This window comes from Triticum aestivum, chromosome 5A, assembly GCF_018294505.1.
Source record: "Triticum aestivum cultivar Chinese Spring chromosome 5A, IWGSC CS RefSeq v2.1, whole genome shotgun sequence".
Classification (NCBI taxonomy): domain Eukaryota; kingdom Viridiplantae; phylum Streptophyta; class Magnoliopsida; order Poales; family Poaceae; genus Triticum; species Triticum aestivum.
Genome location: NC_057806.1, coordinates 699,881,634 through 699,896,555, shown reverse-complemented (window position 1 = coordinate 699,896,555; position 14,922 = coordinate 699,881,634). Strand labels below are relative to the sequence as shown.

General features: G+C 47.7%; 1 long non-coding RNA gene and 1 pseudogene across 1 annotated transcript; both read left to right on the top strand.

Annotated features, from left to right (window-relative positions):
* Nucleotides 1-6,353: 6,353 nt before the first annotated feature.
* On the top strand, nt 6,354-7,765 carry LOC123101830 (uncharacterized; annotated as a pseudogene).
* Nucleotides 7,766-11,293: 3,528 nt separating this feature from the next.
* Nucleotides 11,294-14,563, top strand: LOC123108493 (uncharacterized). Its single transcript, XR_006451917.1, has 5 exons — nt 11,294-12,124; nt 12,465-12,645; nt 12,723-12,801; nt 13,719-13,837; nt 14,423-14,563. It is a non-coding gene; the product is annotated as an uncharacterized lncRNA (long non-coding RNA).
* Nucleotides 14,564-14,922: the final 359 nt, after the last annotated feature.

The window sequence follows — 14,922 nt, the reverse complement described above, 5'->3', positions numbered from 1 at the left end:
GTGGTGGTGGCGGTTCACCTACACCTCCGTCACGTCAGCCGACGCCGCCCCCCAGTCCACAACGTCCGGCGGGTGATCAGCCGCCGCCCCCCAGTCCTCGTCCGGCGGGTGATCAGACGCCGCCCCCCAATCCACCTCCGGCAAAGAAGCAGAAGCAGTCCTGGATTATTAACCCGGACCCTTATGTACCTAAGACCACAAAGGTACCGGAGCCATCACTGAAGCCTCTCCCCACAAGGCCTTGGGAACGTAGTGCCGAGGAAGTCGACACGGCCGCGGCTGCTGATTTGGAGAAATGGAAGGCGGACTGCAAGAAGAAAAGAGAGCCCGAGCCCAAGCCAGTATTTTCTGATGAGCAAAAGAAGTGGGCTAAGTCATTTTTGAGCACACCGTCCCAAGCCGCGAAGAATCTGCCTAACGACTATGCACGTGAACTTCGCAGGCAGGCACTCATGTTCAAGGAGAACAAAGAGCGGGAGAAGGCCGAAAGTAAAAAAAGCGGGAAACAAGTTGCCCAGCTCGGGGAACAAAGTAAACAATCGATTGCCCCGCTTATAGTGGAAGCCTTCTGTCCGGATGCCCCCGAGATCATACAAGCTGCGGCAGCACAGGGATTGACTGTAACGAGTGCCAGAGAACAAGCGGCCAACTTAGGTATTACTCTTCGTGAACTGTTAGGCCTTGATGAGGCGCCAGTGAAGGAGGTAGTAATTACATATGTCAAGAATGGGCCTCTCGTCGAGCCTGCGCAGGAAAAGGATCTACCTCCACAAATGAAAGGTCTGCTGAAATGGTACAAGGGTTACATAAAAAATAAAAACGCCAAAGAATATATTTATGCGGAAGTTAGACATGAGCATCACTTCAAACATTACTATGTACAAATTGAACTGAGTGAATTGTTCCAGCTTTTCAATCTGCGCGAGCTCGATAAATCTATCATCAGTTGCTACGTTCTGTAAGTGATTTATTAATTTCTACCCCATCTCGTTCATATTGCCTGCACTATATATATGTCCTAACTATATTGTTGTGTCCGCTATTATACATGCAGAATGAAGATTAAGGAATGCAGAGTAAGGAACATCCATGATGTTGGGTTCATTGACCCACACATCGTTAATGGACATGTGTTGGAGCGTTACCCCGCCGACATGGAGGCAGACCTGTGGCAGTTTCTTACAAAGCAGGAACTCAAAAGTGATATTCTATTTCCTTACCATTTTGAGTGAGTGTTTCTGTCTTGAGCACATTCTCTTTTGTTTACTCCATGCATGGTATGTGGCCGGCTAATCGATGAGTTATGCATGACGTACTGTGCATGTATCGTGTCCGCAGCTTCCACTGGATTCTGCTAGTAATTAAAGTTAACACCTCAGAATGTCTCGTCCACGACTCTGTGAATATGGATCCAAAGCTTTGGGGCGGCATGAGAAGAATGCTGCAGAAGTAATTATTTTCATTCATTTGCGCTCTATATCGATCGGCCTATTTCGTTCATTTCCTAATATCAAGTAACTAATTAATAACTCTCTTGTTCATTTAATTTTCTTTGCCTCGTAGGGTTTGGAGACGGTTCGTAGATACAAAGGTCGGTGAATTCAAAAAAGAGCTAGAATTCAAAATGTTAAAGGCTAAGAATGCTGGGGATATTCAGCCACCGGAGACCAATCTATGTGGATACTATGTCTGTGAGATGATCCGGAGATACACCTCTGAGCGGGTTCCGAGTGATACCAATGCTCAGAGGAATAACCTCCGGTGGATGCTTAGTCCAGAAGCTCGCTTCCGACCACTTCAAGAGGAACTAGCTGGATGGTTCAGCAGGGAAGTCCTCCATCCTAAAGGAGAACACTATTACGAGGACGTAGAACTTTATATGCATTAAATCATGTATGGAAACTTGTTCAAAATTGTATATGGTCATCCGATGATATTGAATATATATTGTATATTCCTCTTGAATTCTTTTTGGTTCTAATTTCAAATTTATTTGAAATTGTACATTCATATGCATGTATGTAGTACCGTAGAATATATGAAACTCCTTCAAAATTAAAAATAAAGCACAAAAGAAATAAAACAATACAAATTAAACAGAAAACAGGTTTAAGCGGGGGGGGGGGGGCTAAAACCCTAAACCTGCGGCGGCCTTTAGTCGCGGTTGGCCAGAAGAACCGCGACAAAAGGTCCTCCGCCCCGACGGCCACCTGGGGCCCACGTGGACGGGCCTTTAGTCGCGGTTCTTAAGCAACCGCGACTAAAGGGGGGGGCCTTTAGTCGCGCCCGTTCTGTCGCGGTTGCGCAACCGCGACTAATGGCAGTTGCGAACCGCGACCAAAGGCCCTTTTTCCACCAGTGATTCACTACTTGGCCATAGCGTTGTGACTGGCACCCTCGTAAGGCGCGTTTCCAATCTAGTAGAAGAAATTCACAGTCACCTCCACAGCAATACAGAAACACAATTACTGCTAGGAAGTACGGGCGGTAAAGGACATAATGCTTTTTCATAGGGGTGACAATAGTCAATGTTAAGCATGGGTGCAGTAAACAATCAATAGTCAGAAAGTCACATTATTGAGAATATTAAGCTGTACAACATGTTTGGTGACTTATTGCGCAGATGTATATACACAAAAAAAAGGGTGACATTAATTTTTCAAACAAACTGAAGAAATAAGCATACCGTCCATTCAGTAACCAAAAAATACCAATCCCTGTAAATGCATATTACAACAATGGGCAAGTATAGAATTGTGCGCTTACTACTGCACCCCTGGGATACTGATGGTTTAGTAATAGTATATATAGAAGAAAACAAACAGCAGTCCATGCTTGCATGTATAGAACAAAATGAGAAGTTAAGCAAGCAGTTGGGATGGGGTACAAACAAATGACAAGTGGAAAAGAAGGCTCTGGACTGGAACGACCACTGCGGGCCTGGGCCGTGGAGTGTCTCTCCTGTTAGCATCTTTGGCCTCTTGGTTTCGGCCACTCAAAAAAAAAAACTTGAAATGGTCTCGTCTACGCTTTTTTTTATTTTCTTGAATATTCTGAAAATTGCTCACCACACGTGCCTGCCTGCCGTGTGGTCCTTTCAAATAATTATAATAACTAGGGAATACCCGCACATTCCTGCGAGAATCAATTGAAATATAACTTCGATGGTCTGATTGTATGAAGCATGAATAGTTAGTTGACTTGATAATATATGATGAACTAAAATTAAAAATACATGTTATATTGCTTCTTTGGATGGCACGAAACACAAGACATAGAAACAAGGAAACAAAATGCTATTGCCACGTGCTATGAATTCCTTCACGATTTCAAACACAAAGGAAATTTTGCAAAGGGTACCTTTGCACGTATGGTGCATTGGAGAAATACATTGGAAACTTGACCTTTTTTTTTCTTTTTTTTGAACATAGTATAGACGCAAGCACTCATATACACGCGCATACACTCACCCTTATGAACGCACACACGCACACCCTATCCCTATGAGCACCTCCGAAAGACTGAACCGTCATATCATCTTGAAATTTACGAAGTCACCGTAGGCACCTCGTCATCGACGAGAACGTCTCCTCCCATTGAATGCGCATCGCCGGAAATTCTAAAATAAATCCAGGAATAAATGCGAGCACCAGGACTTGAACCCTGATGGGCTGGGGATACCACTGTCCCTTTAACCATTCAACCACAGGTTGGTTCGTGTACATTACATTAGCTGGGGTGTGGGCGATCTAGCGAACCTTTTCGGCCGCTGGGGCTGGCACGATCCAGCGAACCTACCAAATAGCAGTTTTTTTAAAATATTTTTGCAATTGACAAAAAATAAAACTACCTTCTAGTAGAGAAAAAGGCAAAGAAAAAACACAATTTACAACTGACATGGTCTAATTTATAAAATAAAGGGATAAGTATATTTTTGGTCCTCGAACTCTTACGAGTGTTTAGAAAACGTCCCTCAACTCTAAACCGGAGAGTTTTCGTCCCTCAACTATCAAAACCGGATAGTTTTTGTCCCTCGTGCCTCTTCGGGCGGTTTTAGTCCGGGATGAAAAGTAAAATCGAAAAAATAGCAAAAAAAACTGAAATTTTGCAGCATCAAATAAACTCTGGTGCGCAAGACCCGTGCAAAATTGCGTGGTGTTTCGACATTCGAGCAGCTCGTGGCAAACAAAAAACTATAAATATGTACGTCGGTGGACAGTAAATAAAAAAAAACATGAAACTTTTTGGCATCAAAGATGCTCAGGTACGCAAGATGCGTGCAAAATTTCATGATCAAATGACATATGAGGAGCTCTGGCAAAAAAAAAAAAAACAAAACAAAATAGCGCACTTTTTCAGAAAAATAAATCTGAGCCAAATGTTTTTTTTTGTCACGAGTTCGTACAATGCCCAAACACCACGAAAATTTGCACGCATGTTGTGCATCCAAGGCTCTTTGATGCCAAAAAAATTCATACTGTTTTGAATTTTTTTGCTATTTTTGAATTTACTGTTCACTAACGTACATATTTATTGTTTTTTGTTTGCCACGAGCTGCTCGAATGTCAAAATACCACAAAATTTTGCACGTGTCTTGCGCACCAAACTATCTTAGATGCTGTAAAATTTCAGGTTTTTTTGCTATTTTTTCGATTTTACTGTTCACAGATTTTATGTTCATCCCGGACTAAAACCGCCTGAAGTGACATGAGGGACGAAAACTACCCGGTTTTGATAGTTGAGGGACAAAAACTCTCCGGTTTAGAATTGGGGGACGAATTCTAAATTCTCGGAAAATTTTGAGGACGAAAAATATACTTATCCCTAAAATAAATGCCATGGTATACTTTATAAAAGCTGTCTTCTCTAATTTACAAAGTTACCATGGTATAGTCAATAAATGTACCACACCCTATCTTTGCGTGCTAAAAATCACCGCATCTACGCACGAATCATCATCTAGTTACTTTAATGATTATTAAACATACGCACATGCATTATCAGTGCATATTATTGCAGATAGCTCACAAATCGTCTGCTTGTTAGCTTTGCTATTTGAGCACGTTCGGTTGTTTATAATTGATATGGTGTAAACGGAAACATGGGGACAAAGTTTATAGAACAGAAACAATATGGACCACTCCCCTATGGTTACGAATTTCTCATTGCTACTGCAGATCATAATTAAGAAATTTGGCCCCTCCCCGCTCCGCGTTGCAGGCCGCTCCGGCCGCGGCGACCACCAAATCCGGCCATTATGGCCGCCAGCTGCGCCTCCAACCTCCCCTTCCCGCCACGTTGGAGCCTCTCGCCGCCCGCTGGAGCCTCGCTTTGACCCGGTGGTTCCTCGCAGCCCCCCTCCCCGTGGTCAGCGGCCTCGACGGCTGCGGCGTCAGATCCAGCTTCTACGCCACGAATCCTGCAGCGCAGCGGTCCCTCCAAGGTCGGTGCGCGGCTCGGACCGCCGGATCTGGGGGCGTCCCCCGATGGGGGCCGGGCGCGCCTTAAATCCGTGGTCGTTCGCCCTCCCCCTCGGCCAGTCTTTCCTCTTCGGGCCAGGCCAGCCCGGCGGAGGTGGGGTGGACGGTGGTCAAATCCCGGAAGAATGGGAGGGCTGGCTACCGCTCGGCGGATCGAGGCGGGCGTGCTTCGATCCCGCGTTCGGACCGGCGCAAATCCTTCAATGCCGCTGCTGGGAGGGAGGCCTTCTTAAGCCAGTTCAAAGGTAAATGTTTCCGTTGCCTCAGTAAGAGCCACCGCCGTGTTGACTGCCGGGATCCCCTCCGCTGCATCATCTGCAAGCGCGCTGGGCATTTTGGCAAGGAGTGCCTGCAAAATCCAAGAAACGGCGGCCCAGGCGGGGCTGCCAGTGCTCGTCTGAAGTTCCCGGCGGAGTGCAGAGCTCCGGTCCGCGACCGCGTCGTCTTCCCGCCTCCGTCTCCGCCCCCTGCTCCCATGGCTAGCCTTGCCCTCTGCGACCCGGCTCGGCGGCCGCGCGAGAGCCGCAAGGTCGTGGTGGCCTCTCCGGCGCTGGAGATTGAGGAGCACGTCCTGCGCCGGCACGCGGTCACCCTGACCGCCGCGGACCGCTCGCACTCCACCACCCCCGCGGCGGTGGGCAAGGTCATCCTCGAGCAGCTCTCCACCCCTCCGACCTGCTCCGTGTCACGGCCCACCAACCTGAAGCCTTCCTCGTCCACTTCGACCTCCCTGCGCACCAAGACAACGCCGTGCGCTACGGCGTCATCAAGGTCGAAGGCTACAAGTACTTCATCAGAGCCTGGAATGAAGACGACCACGCCGCGCTCCTCAAGTTCCACCATCACGTGCACGTTGTGGTGGAAGACCTGCCCATGCAGTTCTGGTCGCTGCCGGGTGCGGATGAGGCCTTCGGCGACATCGGCCGCATCGACAGGCTCGATTCGCGCACCCTGGAGAGGGTGCACACCAGGACCTTCGCGTTCTGGCTCTAGGTTTGGGACGTTGCCCACATCCCCACCAGGCGCGCGCTCTGGGTGCTCAAGCGGGGTGCGGGCCGGGCGGATGAGATCATCGGCCTCGCCCCCGCGGATCGCCTCACCCCCCCGCCTCCTGGCGTCCGGCGCTACGACCTGCTCCTACATGTCGACCTACTGGAGGATTGGTCACCGCTCTCGCCGCGCTCGTCTCACTCCGGCCAGAGCGGGCTGCCCTCCTCGGATGAAGATGACGACCGCCCTTTCCCGCGCATCGAGCCCGGCACTTGGGTGGCCCATGTTGAAGACGGGCAGGGCAGGGCCTGCAACAGGGCGCCGCGCGTCGGGGCCGGGGGCTGCAGCCCTGTGCTCAGTGGGGGCGCCCGCGACCACGAGGAGGACGGCGATGGAGGCGGTTCTGGTGCTAGCCGTTCCTGGAAGGATCGCCTGCTAGGTCGCGGCTGCCACGCCAGGGGCTGCGACGGGGACGTGATCTCGGACGCGCACCGTCGCCGTAGCAGATCGCCTCCCGGTCGCCGCCACTCGGCTGGCTGTCATGGCCGCCCTGCCGCTGGGAGGGCCTCCGGCGCTCCAGGTCTGCGCGCCACCCCGCCACTTCCCCTCCGCTCGCCCCCCCTGCAACGGAGGTCGACCCGGTGGCCCAGTTCTTCTCCTTCTCTAACAACGGCCGCGCCCTATCTTCGCCCCCGCGCACGGACTACATGCAACTGGAGATGGAGAACGCCATTCAGGACGCGCTCGTCACCCCACTGGCTTTCGAAGATGGTGGCCGCTCGCCTTCTCCACCCACCGCCAAGCCCGCCGAGCTAGAGAGCCCGGAGATGCTGCCGTGCCTGCTGCCCTGCATCGCCTCCCCTGCAGCACCAATGGTGGGCTTCCAGATGGACGCGGTCATCCAGCAGGTGGGCTCCATGCAAATCGGTAACAGTCAGGCGCAAGCAGCCGAGCTGTTTGCTGCGGTCCCACCTCCGATCCTCGCTAGCCAGCCTCCCCGTCCACGCCACTCCGCCCCGCCCAAGTCCAGGGCTACCTCCGCCCCCTCCCGTCGCAGTGCTCGACAAGCAGTAGCTGGCAACTCCACCCCGGTGGCGCAGAGGGCGGTTCTTTGCCTAGTCCAGGAGCTAGGTGAGCTCGGCCCCAAGGACAAGATGACTTCGAAAGCGGATGCGCAGATCATGAAGCGTTTCCAGGAGCCCCTCTCCGATGGTGACATTGCTGCAATCGCCAAGCTAACCGGCCTTGATCAGGAAGCTCTCAAGATCACCGCGGGCATGGCGGGGGATCGCTGAGGTTGAGGAGCTCAGGCAAGTCTGATTATGTCAGTAGTTGTAGTAGTAGCTACTCTCCGTCAGCGGCTGGTCCTAAACCAGCTTGAGTTAGGTCTAGTCTTCATGTGTAGTTCTTCGGTGTTGTGGTTTGATCGTCGATGACGGGGTCTTGGGGCTGTTGGTGGCCGTCGTCGCCCCCGGTGCTGCTGTAAGGTGTCCCCGTTCTGTATTAGTAAAATCTTTAGTTGGCGGAGCAGATTTAGTTTCTTCGATGTGTGACGGCAATTTAGTTTTCATGTCCTGGAACGTCAGAGGTTTAAACTGCCCGGCAAAGCGCACGGTTGTCAGTGACGTAGCTTCTTCTCATAGAGTAGCGGTGCTATGCCTACAGGAAACAAAAATCGATTCATGGATGACAGCGGTAGCTCGTGAGATAGGCGACAGTAGATTACAGGGATGTGTAGTGCTGCCTGCGATCGGGACCAGAGGTGGAGCGGCGATCTTCTGGGATAAAGATGTAGTCGACGTAGTTTCTCACTTTTTGGGTGGATTTTCCATCACGGCGAAAGTACGGGAGCTGAGCTCGGGGCAGCCTTTTTGGATGACCACGGTCTACGGCCCGACAGAAGATGCGCAGAAAGAGAACTTTCTTGCGGAGATAGCTGCTGCTGCCCCTCCTTCTGATGAACCATGGATGATCAACGGGGACTTCAATATGATCTATCAAGCTAGAGACAAGAGCAACCCAAACATAAACAGGAGAATGATGGGAAAATTCCGCAGAGCCATTAATCAAGCTGGACTCAAGGAGATCAAGTGGAAAAATCGGCGTTTCACATGGAGTAATGAAAGGGAAAACCCCACTCTCTGTAGCATCGATAAAGTGTTCTGAACGGGGGCTGGGAAGATTTGCACCCTGATCATCTGTTGGTTGCTGCCTCAACATCGTTCTCCGACCACTGCCCTCTGGCGCTCGCTGCAGTAGACACGCCAACGCGAAAAGCCAGGTTCAGGTTTGAAAATTTCTGGCCTAAGTTTCCACACTTCACGGAAACAGTCCTTCATGCATGGCAAAGGCCGGTGCCACACGACTGTCCTTTCGTTCGAATCAAGAAGAAGCTCGAGTGGACTGCGGCTGATCTGAAGATCTGGAGCAAGGCCACTTTTGGAAAAGCGAAGCTACAATTGCACATTGCAAACGAAGTGATACGCCTGTTTGATGTGGCTCAAGAAAGTAGAAGGCTCACGACTGCAGAGTTTCATTTGAGAAAGCAACTCAAGCTAAAAGTGTTAGGATTGGCAGCCATTGAAAGGGCCAGGCGCAAAGAAGCCTCAAGGATTACCTAGCTGCGCGCAGGAGACGCAAACACCAAGCTTTTACATGCAAAAATGAGAGCCAGAAGAAGAAAAAATTTCATACACTCTCTTAGGGAGGACAGCTCGGAGATCTTCGATCATGCAGGGAAAGAGAGGATCCTTCATGACCATTTCACCAAGTTTGTGGACAAGCAAGATGACTGGCAAACCACCCTAAATTGGGAGAGGCTGGCCATCCCCACAATCGACCCGCAAGGCCTAGACTCACCGTTCTCCATGGCCGAGGTTTGGGCTGCTATCATCTCCTCCCCAACAGATAAAGCACCCGGGCCTGACGGATTCACGGGAAAAATTTATCGCTCCTGTTGGCACATCATTCAGGAAGATGTCATGGCTGTTTTTCACAAGTTCCATCAGCTGGCAGGGCAAAACTTTGCAGAAATAAACACTGCTGTGATCACGCTGCTCCCAAAGAAGAATGGTGCCTCTGAGGTCAATTACTCTACTATCTCTGCATGGATTCATGAGTTTAACGGGCCCACCGTCTAGCTCCACCACTCTACCCCAATCCTGTTAAGCTTGTGGCTATTCCTCACGAGAGTGATGCAGTTTATTCCTCACATTTTGGTGTTTTAGTGCGCTGATATATTCTATGCACAAACAACAAAAGGGAACATTTTCCAAATAGAAGAAAGATGCATGTCAGTCAAAATACAGTACTAACCCAACCCCTGTTGTTAGCACAAACATACACCAATGGGCAAGTACAGACACATCCACTTACTTTGTCTCTCTGTTTACCACGCTCATTTGCATGAAAAATTGTTCCAAGTCAATTCACAGTCACATCTACAACAATACAGAAAAAAACATAGTAATCTGGACACTAGTAGTTAAGGACATGTTTTTTTTTCAGAGAGGCGACAAGGCATACTAGTAGGCGATGAGACATCGAAATGGAAACCTGCAGTCGCGCTACATCGAAATGGAGAATTGTGCACTTACTACTCTGTGTTCTCTGTTTACCCCACCCATGATCATGAGAAACTGTTCCTAGTAACTGATCGTTTAGATAAATCTAGAACATGGCATACGATCTCAGTACTAAACAGACGACAGCCCATACTTGCATGCATCCAGAAATAAGCACATTGGGAGAACATGGACGTTCTTAGAGTTTAGCGAATGTCGGCCGTCGCATCGATTTTTGATGCGTTCTGGAGCGTCGGATCTCCCTCCTCGACGATTTGGGCCGCCGGATCGAAAACGGACACTGCTACAATGAATAGTTCCATCTCGTTTGTGCCACCGCGTGTTAATTCAGTGCCCCGCCGAGGGTATTTTGGTCATTTCGCATATGGCTATAAATTGGCAGCAACTCCCGTGCTAAAACCTAGCCGCCTCCTCCTCCCTCGCTCGCTTCCACTCCTCCCGCAGCCGCCTCCCTCCCTCCCTCCCATGCAACCACCTCCCTCCCTCACCCTCTCCTCATCCGGCGACGGCGGCAGCGGATCAGCGGCGCCGGCTGTGGCATCCGTGGCGGTGGTGGACGGCGCGGCCGCGGCGCTCCGTTCGGTGTGTCGCGCACGCAGCAGGCAACGCGCGGTCGGGGCGTGTGCCGGAGCCCTCGCGCACTGCCGCTGCTCAACCCGTCAAGGTTCCCCCTCCAACCGGAGCTCCTCCTGATCCGCCGGCTGGTGCTCTTCCCCACCGCGGCGACGCTCGTGCCGCTACTCTCCGTCGAGCTCGCGTGTGCGGCGCATCTGATGGCCAACACATCCATCGTCATTGCCTGCCCTCCTTGATGCGACGGTGCAGCCTCGCCTCTTCCTCCCTTCTCCTCCGATGCCTCCTCCCCGTCGGCTCCCTCTCTGGAGGCGTAGGTCACTGCCTCACGTGCGTGCCGTCTCTTTGCAAACCCCTCCCCTCCCCCCTCGACCGGCGACGGCGCCGACCCTGACGAGGAGCCCATCCCGCCCCTCCTCCAGGAACTAGCAGTAAGCCGTCGATTCTCGTCTGGCTCTTCATATCTACATTCCGTTAAATTTTTTACGAAGTCTGGATTCGAAGAGGTTCTGATTGTGTTGTTCTGTTGCTAGGATAGTTTGGTGCTCCCGCAAGCAATTTGGGCTTCTATCTTGATGTAAGCAACTATCCCCTTCTCGGCTTCGATTCAAACTCACCTGGTTGCTAAGATTATTTGGGTTGTCAGCAGTTAATAACCACTATTACCTTTAAAGCAGTAAAGGAAAACCTAAATGGTTAATGTAGACACTTGTGTATGTGGCTTTGCTTCAAACAGAATAAGGCAAGCAGCATTGTTATGATCCCAAAAGGATAGTTAACTAATGTGTGATATAAATAATTTACCTTTGGATGATATGCAGAGAGGGCCACTCTTAAATATACGTGGTTATGAGGTAATTTGTTGCTATGTGATGCATGGTCCTGCTCTAGTGTTGTTTTGCCTTCTTTTGCTCGGCTCATGTTGCGTTTGGCTTGGAGACTACTGAAATGGAAATGTGTTGGAGCGATTATGTGTTGCAGGTAAAGAAACAAATTTTCATTTCTTTTGGCTTACTATTAATTGTCACTTGCGTACACATGATTAGGTTGGTCACGGATTTGTGCAGCTAGCTAGCATTGCTAATATTATGTACTGCTCTAGAAATAGATCAAGTGATACTTTAATTTTTGTTCATCTAATGATATTTTGTTATTTCCTTTTGAATGCTTAGCCATGTTGTGTCTCACTCGTGTGAAACTCAAGATTTGATATTAGCACATAACTCATGATTTGACAAACAGTTAAATTCCTATATTTTAGTATATCTTGTTATCTTTCTTATTTCTGTTCCTGAACTGAACTTCACCCTTTTCTACAAAATTATAAGAGCAATGCTGGTTTGGACAAATGATTATGATTGCTTATTTATTTTCTTGGTGTTAGATTACTAATGAAGAGAAATATAATTATATGATTTTACCATTACTATCAGATGAGGAAGTGATAGGTTCGGAAAATGACAATATTTACCTATCTCTCATCTCTACTGTATTCATGTAAGTGCCCATGTCTTTTTCCATTATTACCAGTTGATATGTTCTTCATTGCACACAAATCATTCTTACTATACTATCAGATATTATTAGCACATGCTCTTTTGAGGGAAATGGGGATGGCACTATCTTTCGGTCTTCTGCCCAGAAATCTTTAGAGTACATTATCTTTCGTCTTAATTATAAATTGTTGGAATTTCGTATGCTTTCAGTAATGCAACTTTATTGTTTTACTGTTGTCTTTTGAGGGAAATGGGGATGGCACTATCTTTCGGTCTTCCTAATTAGATATAAGCAACTGCATACCCACACCATATATCTTCGGTTTGCTCCCTCGCTGCAGCGCCACTCTGTTCCATACACTAAGAAATGTGAAGTCTGCCGGTTGCCACTCGCGCTGCTGCTCTGCTTGGAGGCGTCGTCGTCGACTGGAGGAGCGCCGAATCATCGTCCTCGAGTTCGTGCGCTTCAGGAAAAAGATGGCCCGAGGTGAGACGCCACTCATCCGCCGTGCAAAGGTAGAGGTGAGTGCCCTCTCCACTTCCCCATTTCCTCCATCTCTCTCTGGTCTGATCCATTTTTTCTGTATCTTGACATATAGGTCAGTGTGTGTGTGCAACAGCTCTAGAGAGACCAACGTCGAGGTACCCACTGCTCCTGTTGATGATAGCCTGTCGTAGGTACGAATCAGGTCCCTAGACCATTATGAGCCCTAATTTTCATGGAGCAAGGTGCAGCTTGCTGCTTTTTCCTTTGGTAAAAAGGAATCCCTATTGTTATGTTGGTAGCCTCTTTGCAAGTTTATTATGCCTTTTTGACATTTTTTGTTCTATCTTGCTATGCATTGTATCATATTATAGTTGTTTGCTCAAACCAACTGAGCTTAATTCACGTATATAGATATTTAAGAATGTGGGGATGAGGCCCAATTGGCAAGGTTTGCAATATTGTAGGAATCATTTGGAGATGGGTTGTAGATATTAAGCTATGTAGGAGATGATTTTGAGGTAACAAGCCTTCGGCTTGCTTTCTGTTAACCTTTTTATGCATGGGTTCGGTGTGATGCAATCTAGGCATTGTTTGTTGTCGAACGGATTATTTTTTCCTGCTAGGTAACATCTGATGCTTAGAATGCACTATTTCTGATGGCCCAGAAAAAACTCTGTGTACATATTGTTTTGTTTATATGCATACAAGATGCATGTTTATGCCTCATACCTGCTGATTTATATGACTGAGGAACTCTCTTTCTTCCTGGATGTGCCCATATGCCCTTCATTGATATAGCATCTCCGTACTTGTATATTATTCACATATAGCATCTCATTTCTTGGCTGATTGCTTATATATATTCAACTACTGTTTCCTGGCATTCGCATATTACAAGCTAAATAAAGTTTGCCATTCCTTTTGGCCACTTATAGATGTAACTAGAAGCCTGGATGATCTGTGATGCTAGCAATTGTCAGATTGCACCCATTTAATTATAGCACAATATATCACATTTGTGGTAAATTTAGCAAAGCTTGTGCCTATCCTTTTAGTAGTCAATATGGTTCAGATGCAGTATTTTTTATTTCCTTTTTTTTGCTTTCAGCACACACATATGGCATTGAAGTAGGCAGAGTAGTTGTGTCACTTACTGATGCTCTTATGGTACACAGTACACTATTAAGGTGTTGGGCCGAGAAACAGGAAGAGTAATCCTATTCCAAGGTTAATTTTGTGCCTACTTCTTTATGTACATAACTCATGATTTGACAAATAGTTAAGTTCCCTATATTTTAGTATTTCTTTCTCTTTCTCTTTCTCTTTCCTATTTATGGTTCTGGAACAAAACTTCTATCCTTTTCTACAAAATTGGAAGAGAAAAGAATGTTGCAAATGATTATGACTGCTTATTTATTTTCTTGGTGTTAGATTACTAATGTGGAGAACTGTAATTTTTATTGATGGTCGCTCGATGGCGCTGAGCATCATGTAAGGCCATTAGAATTCATATATGAATCAACATATTCTTCCGCTGCTAATTAGTATGTTTGGTCTATTTAATTTTAAACATATCTATTATTCACCAAGGCGCCTGCCTACTTCCATAATGATGTTATAACTTAGACGTTAGGTCATTATAAGTCGTAGATGGATCAACATGTTCTTCCTCTTGTAATTAGCATGTTTGGTCTATTTATTTCAAACATATCTATTATTCGCCAAGGCTCCTTCCTACTTCCATAATGATGTTATCCCATAGTTAGATTGGTGTCTAAAACTAAGCCCCCTCTTAACTCCGTTTCTCTGCAGTAAATGATGCCCAGAGGTGGAGGAATTTGGATGATCTGTAGTCAAAGGATACCATCAAGCAAGAGGACGCACAAGGAGGGTCGCCCCGGAGTAGAGGTAGAGGACGTTGCCAGTTGCATCTCTCTCTGACCTGAAGCCCACCTTGGCATGGATGTGACCAGTGTTGATCCCCAACACTGGCAAGCATTGTAAGGTCCCTCTTCTTATGTTTCTGGTACAAATATACCACATATATGTTCATATGTAGAAGATAAAGATCGACTATTATCGGCGGTTATTTTACTTAGTTGTAGATACTGAATAGTTTGTTTAAAATTATGATAGTTTGAAAGAAGTATTATGGTGTAGTGCAGTAATAATTTTAATTTAAAATTGCAGACCTTGCATCATATTTTTATTGTGTATGTGGGCAGTGTGTTCAAGTTGATCTGGAACAATTTGAAGGGTTTCCTCGACACAAAATCTTCAGCCAAGGTTTACTTAAGCACCTCCAATTATGT